The following is a 7,566-nucleotide window of genomic DNA, read 5'->3' on the forward strand; positions in this document are numbered from 1 at the left end:
CGGAGCGGCTGGGCCCGTGAGCCATGGCCAATGAGCCTGCGCGTCCGGAGCCCGTGCTCCACAACGGGAGAGGCCACAACAGAGGGAGGCCCGCATACCAAAAAAAAGTAAAACAGGAATTTAACTAGCTTTATTTAGAAACTGGTTTATATCTAACCTTGGGTTCCCCTAGTTTTTCCATGTTTAAAATGATAAATTTTTGACTATATGCCAATTATGTGAATATTTTTGACATAACCAAATGTATGTTTATATTTAAGATTTTGTCATTTAATGTTTTAAAAACTGATGTGAAGGCCACCTTTTTGAGTGGCCAGGGAGAGTGGTGTCAGTTCTAAGAGCGGTTGATACCTGTTTTCTTATTGTAAATGTGCCAACAAAACTATTTTACTATGATATGTATTTAAGAGCTCTTAGTTCGCATGTTTGACTTTAGTCAATTATTTTATATGATATCTGAATAAAATTTCCTGAGGATTAAGCTGTGAAATATATCACCTTCATCTAATTTTTGAGGTATAAAATAGTATTTTGCCTACTTTTATTAAATTCATACTCATAATTTGTCTGCATTCTACCTGAAAAAATAAGCCTAAACCAGATATGTTATGTGCAATAAAAGTGATTCTTTATATATTATCTGCTGCATTAAGAAAGACTATTTTTAGATATTTAAAATGTTCTGGTTCATGTAGAAATCCATCAGTTCAAATCTATTTAAAAGATAGATGACTATATTTTTAATTTTGAGTAATAATTGATTATATATCATTCCTACCATTTTATCTTTTTTTTGCAGTGTTTTTGGAAAATAGCTATGTAACTTATGGAGCATTATTTTGATGTTACTGTATAAACATGCATAAAATATTAAATTCATATTTACTTGATGTTTCAAGATTGGTCCTGGAGTTTTTTTCAATGCACATTATTGACAGAATATTTTGTGTACAAACACTATATTTGCTTACTTAGCTATATTCAAAATATCCTTCCTATTTCAGAAGTTTATCCTTTCCAAATAAAATATCTCATGGGCCTCTTTCATTCACATTTCAGTGTCTGCCAGGGGTGAGTCTTCATCCTTTCAGATGTTTCTTTGAGTTTTTTAGGCAGGATAATTCATTAGGAAACATTTTGTCTACCTTTTTGTATTTAACCTTTTTTAGGTCTTGAAGCTCTTTGAGATTATAATGAATGTTATAGACCATCTTTCATATTTATTGAATATCTGCTGTGTGGTAGGCATTGGGGATACAGCATTGACCATGGGAGATAGAAACCTCTCTAAGGGGCTTCCCTGGTGGCGCAGTGGTTGAGAGTCCGCCTGCCAATGCAGGGGACACGGGTTCGTGCCCCGGTCCGGGAAGATCCCACATGCCGCGGAGCGGCTGGGCCCGTGAGCCATGGCCGCCGAGCCTGCGCGTCCGGAGCCTGTGCTCCGCAACGGGAGAGGCCACAACAGTGAGAGGCCCGCGTACCGCAAAAAAAAAAAAAAAAAGAAACCTCTCTAAGAAGTGAGGAAATAGACATTCTAAGAAGTGAAGATTAAAGAAAAGATATTTCAAACGGTAAATGATATGGAGAAAAATCAAGCAACATTACCCACAGAGCCATATAGGAATTAAGGTCCATGGGATGAAGGATGTTCTAGGGATAAAAGGTGTATGATATTAGTCCTGATAGTCCCAAAGAGAAGCTATGAGTGTTGGAGGAAGTGGAGGGTTTTAATTCTGGGGCCCTCTCCTCACTCCTGCTAATGGCAGAGAGGCTGGGAAGGGAAATCTTGGCACTTACATCTTCTTAGAAAAATATATGCCCCAGATTTTTGTATGTAATTTCAGAGGCTCACAGACCCCCGAAGCCATTTTCATACATTTTTTTAAAGTTGCACTCAGGCAGAAATATCTAAAATGTTTGCATTCCCATATGTATTAGAATAGACTGGGTTATGCTGCAGTAACAAATAACTTCACATCCCAATGGCTTAGCACAACAAAAGTTTATTTCTTCCTCACCCCAAATCACTGTGAGTCTGGTCAATCTGCAAAGGCAACTGTTTTCCAACTGGTGACTCTGTAATCCTGGCTGATTGTCTTCTGGCTCTATCATTTTAACGCCAGGCCTCTTCACTGGCAGGGGAGGAGAACACCAAAGGTCTTGCATCAGCAATTAAATTCTTCATCTTGGGTGCGTCGCGCACAACCCCGTGGCCAGAAGTAGTCACATTGGCCCTGCCTAATTGCAAGGAAGGATGGGTAGGAAAGAGTAAGTCTCCCAGGGCTCAGAAGAAAAGGAGAATGGACTAGAAGTCTCTCACAGTCTACCCTCTGGTCACCAAATACTCAGCTCTTCTTTCTACACGTGAAACACAGTGACTCCCTTTTCAAGAGAAACAACCCCAAAGGACCATCCACCATTCCAGAACCAGGCTCTTTGAAAGTACTATGTCAGGTCTGGATGTTGCTCCCACTGGTCTGGAGACCCAGGAGCCAAAAGAATATGTTCTGTTTTCCACAAACTTACTGTACAGTGGAGAAACCAGTGGAACTATAACCACAATAAACATTCTAATTCAGAAAGGGGAAGAAGAATGGAGATATTGTCAATCTCTTACGCTGAGCATGGGGGATGTTCATTGTTAGACCTTTCCTCTATTCCCTAAGAATTCCCTTCTCCACTGTTCTCTGTGACTCCAGACTTCACCCCTTGGAAGAATCTTTTTTTTATTATCCTCCTTGGCTACATCTGAATGACTGTTGAGGAATATGCCATCCTTGGAAGTTGCACAGCTTTTTTTCAATCTGTTTCCTAGATAATTGGGGGCTGAAGTTGTTTGTTTGTTTAAAGTTTGGAATAGTCACAATTTCTGTTAGCCAAGGCTTATGGTTTCTTTTCCAGTACAACTCTTAAAAGCTTAGTAGGCCTCTTTGTTTCTGGTCAGATTTATATGCCAGTAACCATACCATTTTTTTTGAGACAAGTAGTTCTTAGGTTGGTTTTATTTCTTTGATTTCCTACCTCCCTTCCTCTCTCCTGACCTTATGGCAGGTACCTTCTGTCTATAAACTTTGATGGGAGAGCCATCCTCTTAACCACATTTCCATCCTTAGGTTGTTTTTTTTTTCCAAGTGAGAAAAAAATTAAGGTTACCTTAATTACATCCTTAATTAACCCACTGAAAATTTCCAAAATAACTATGATGTTTACACCCTTAGTTATGATCTTTGCTGCAAGGTTGAGGTTTAATGATCCTTTGTCATTTAAAGGCTTTCTTAAGTTTATCTCCTACTGCTTGGAGTTGAAAAACACAAACATGTGAGGCTCAAATTCTGGTTGCCTCTATTCCCTCGTGTCAGCTTTTACAAATCAACCATTCCTCTCTGAGCTCCACTCTTTCTCATAATACCGTGCCAAATGCATCCAATAGTACCCAACACACACTTATTTTTCAACTTCTTCCCCTAGCTCAAAAGTCAGTAGGTACATTTTCTGCCTCCCAGGTTATTGGGGGTGACAGTTATATTACATTTTTTACCATTGCATAATGTGACGTCCCTGTTTCTAGCCTCTAATATTAGTTTCCTATGTATACCAACCAACATCTAAGCTAATGCCACATATTTTCAGTTCTTTGAGCAGCACCTAACTCCTGTTACCAATATCTATATGTGTCCGGCTAAATTAGGCTTATGCTTTATTAACAAATGTCTCCAGAGTCTCAGCAACTTATTTTGTGGTCATTGCAAAGTCTTTTGCTGATTTGGGGCTCTTTCTGGCCACTGTTTCCCATAAGGCAACTCAGTGATCGTGGCTGACAGAGAATATACCAACCTGTAGCTGCCCCTTTATCTGCCTGTAGACTTCTTGGTTGATGTGACAATGCTTACAGTTCTTGTAAGCTTAGGTCCAGAAATAACTGTCATCACTTAACCCACAGCCCATTGGCCAGAAGTAATTCACTGAGTACTACCTAAACTTTAAGGAGGCTTAAACCTTCTGTGTGCTGTAAGTCAGTGGAGAATCAGATATTGGTGAATACTAATAATGTCTACTACATCATACAAGTGACTTAAGTATAGAAACAGTAGTTTGAATCACAAAAGATTTTTAAGTAAGAATATGCCAGTCAGTGAACATAGTAGGTGTACCTTACTTTCTCCAATCTGGTCTAAATGGTCATTACATGCATAAAGCCCAGTTTGGTCCATTGTTTTTTGGGTTTTTTTTTCTTAATTTATTTTATTGAAGTATAGTTGATTTACAGTGTTGTTTTATTTTCTGCTGTACAGCAAAGTGATTCAGTTATATATTTGTGTAAATTCTTTTTCATTATGGTTTATTACAGGATATTGAATATAGGTTCCCTGTGCTATATAGTAGGATCTTGTTTATCCATTCTATATATAATAGTTTACATGGTCCATTGTTAAATAACTGAATTATTATTGTATGTTCTCATATTTCATTATGACACATTCTCACTATCTAGGAGATGCTTAAGTAAGAATTAAAAGAGTTGTAATTTATTAAGAATTTAAACAGTTGTTTTAAGAATTATTATTTAAGAATTAAAAGAGTCGTAATTTTTAATTATTTGCTTGTAGCGTATTAGCTTTATATACTTTTTAATCCTCCATTGTAGTTCTACTGTGGTAAAGTAGATGTAACATAAAATTTACCGTTTTAACCATTTTTAGGTGTACAATTCAGTGGCACTAAGTACATTCACAATGTTGTACAAATATCACCATTTCTAGAACCCTGTCCTCATCCCAAACAGAAATTCTGTGCCCATTAAATAATAACTCCCTAGTCCTCCCTTCCTCCAACCCCCAGCAACTGCTATCTGTCTCTATGAATTTGCCTATTCTAGGGACCTCCTGTAAGTGAAAGTATACAACATTTGTCCTTGTGTGTCTGTCTTGTTTCACTTAGCATAATCTTTTCAAGGCTCATCCATGTCGTAGCATGTATCAGAACTTCATTCCTTTTTAAGGCTGAATAATATTCGATTGTATGTATATACCACAGCTTTAAATAATTTTTTATTTTGTAAGTTTCATATATACAGCATTATAGTTCAACATCTGTATACACTACAAAGTGATCACTACCACAAGTCTAGTTACCATTAAATAATTTTTATTCTTAAATTTTAAGATGGATGTGATATGGAAGGTAATAACACCTTAAAGGTTCAGATCTCAAGAAGTAGGAATATTTCTTAATTCTGTTTCTTTTCCACATCTCATTTAACTTTTTTCCACTTTACCTAAGGATAACTTGTTTTCATAATAATGCAAAGTACTAACTTGAATATATCCTCCCCTTCAAACACTCTGCAACGAGGACAAGTTAATAAAAAATTTAACTTACGAAGCGCCCTGATTGTTAGTCAGAGACAGCAGATTGCTAAGACTGGCAAGATGGCAACTGTTACTGCACTTTCTTTTTTCTTCTTTGCGGTACGCGGGCCTCTCACTGTTGTGGCCTCTCCCGTTGCGGAACACAGGCTCTGTATGCGCAGGCTTAGCGGCCATGGCTCACGGACCCAGCCACTCCGCGGCATGTGGGATCTTCCCGGACCGGGGCACGAACCCGTGTCCTCTGCATCGGCAGGCGGACTCTCAACCACTGCGCCACCAGGGAAGCCCCTGCACTTTCTAATCGAGGTGCAGAATGACTAGACTGCAGCAGCTCGCGTACACAATAGCTGTTCAAATAGACACTTTAACACAAAAATACATTGTGAGAAAGTCTGGTGTTGAAATACATGTAAGTGCCTGATGTCTCCTTCGAATCCTAAAGTTACAGGGAAATCCTAAGGTGAAAGTAATGAGGGAAAGGGAAATATGGGACTGTAAAACTCATTTCCTGGTCTGGCAAACAGTGATTGCTGAGAGTACCTCATTAAATTGGCAGAAGGAACAAACGTGAGTTATTTAATAATTCTCTCATTCGACAAAGGGAGAACTTTCTGTATGCTAAGCGGTACTCTGGCCAGCTGGAGAACAGAGATGGGAAAAACAAAAAACAAAAAACTACCAGAAAACTGCTTCAAGTTTACTAGGGAAACAAGCAAACAAATACAAGATGATTATAGAAAGTAGGAACATATGAAAGTTTCTCTAGGGCAATCAGGTTTCACAAGGAAGATAGAATGTTTCTCTGATGAGAATGTTTCTCAGAGAAATAAACTTGAAAATCAGGCCCTGGGCAAAAACTTGGAAAATAATCACAGAGCAAAATCAGAGACGACCACTGATGATATATGGTAAATGTCCTAGTTTTTGTTCCATAAAGTGATTTAAAAAATCATACTAGGGAATTCCCTGGCGGTCCAGTGGTTAGGACTCCGTCCTTTCATTACCCAGGGTCCAAGTTCAATACCTGTTGGGGGAACTAAGATCCCACAAACTGCAGGGCTGGCCAAAAAAATAAATAAAAATCGCACTAGACTGTTGTGTCGTCCTTTTGTGTGTGTGTGTGTGTGTGTCCTTTTTTTTTGTGAAATTAGGGAAAAGGTCAAAGGAACCAAATTTTCTTTTTGCCTCCAGTAATACTATGCACTCACATTACTGTGTTGGTAGAAGTGTAATTAGTTATCGTTTCTCCCAAGATGAAGTTGTATTTTGTGGGCCACTTGGATTTGAGGACCAGCGAATCTTTAGCTATTGAGGACTTTGTTCTAACGCTGATGCAGGAGAATCTGGGTGTCAAGTGTTTCTTCAAGAAGACTGGATTCCATGCAAACAGGATCTATTCTCACGTCTATCTTTATCTTCTTTATCCATCTAGATGTATTCGTAATCTTTTATTTCTACTGTTATTTGCTATTTCTTTTGCACAATTCCCAATGAAACAATTTAGATACTTGGTGCGCAAAAATTTCATGTTACTCTCTAGAAAGGCACTTTCCAATATTTATTTCCAATATTTATTTTCCAATGTATCTTCGGAACATTTTTGTTTCCTTTGTAGCTTCTAGCCTGGAAATCGATACTTTTGATACCTGAACGTCGTTCATATTAAAACACCATGGAATCAAAGTATTCCATTCGAAGAACTGAATTGCATAAGTCCTGTCGGGAGGCCATCTTGTGGTTGAGAGAAAGGGGCAGCAGGACGGAAACGGGACATCTCCGCCACTTTACCCTAAAGGTCCCGGGGAAGGAACGAAACAACAGGACTAGCCGGGTGAGGCAGAGCTGAGCAAGTGTCCCCGGAAGGGGGCGCTATGTTTTCGAGGTTAACAAAGAGTGACCGCTGTGGGGGTCAGCTAAGGTCTCCGCTATAGCTACCATCTACACCGGTCACTTCACCAACGTCCGGTCTCCCTGGAGGCGGAGCCCTCGGAGGCGCTCCGTGAGACCCAAGTCGGGAGTATTCCGGAAGTTCGGGCCGGACTCTGGTCGGTGTGAAATACGGCTAAGGGCGCACCGAGCAACACGCGGAGTTGGTTCATTTGACTCTGGGGCCCCTCCGTAGTCAGAAAGGAGTGCCGCGAACTCAGCCACCTTTTCGGAAGGGAACATACCTCCCCTTGAAGGAGGATCACGTTGC

Source organism: Physeter macrocephalus, chromosome 10, assembly GCF_002837175.3.
Source record: "Physeter macrocephalus isolate SW-GA chromosome 10, ASM283717v5, whole genome shotgun sequence".
Lineage (NCBI taxonomy): Eukaryota > Metazoa > Chordata > Mammalia > Artiodactyla > Physeteridae > Physeter > Physeter macrocephalus.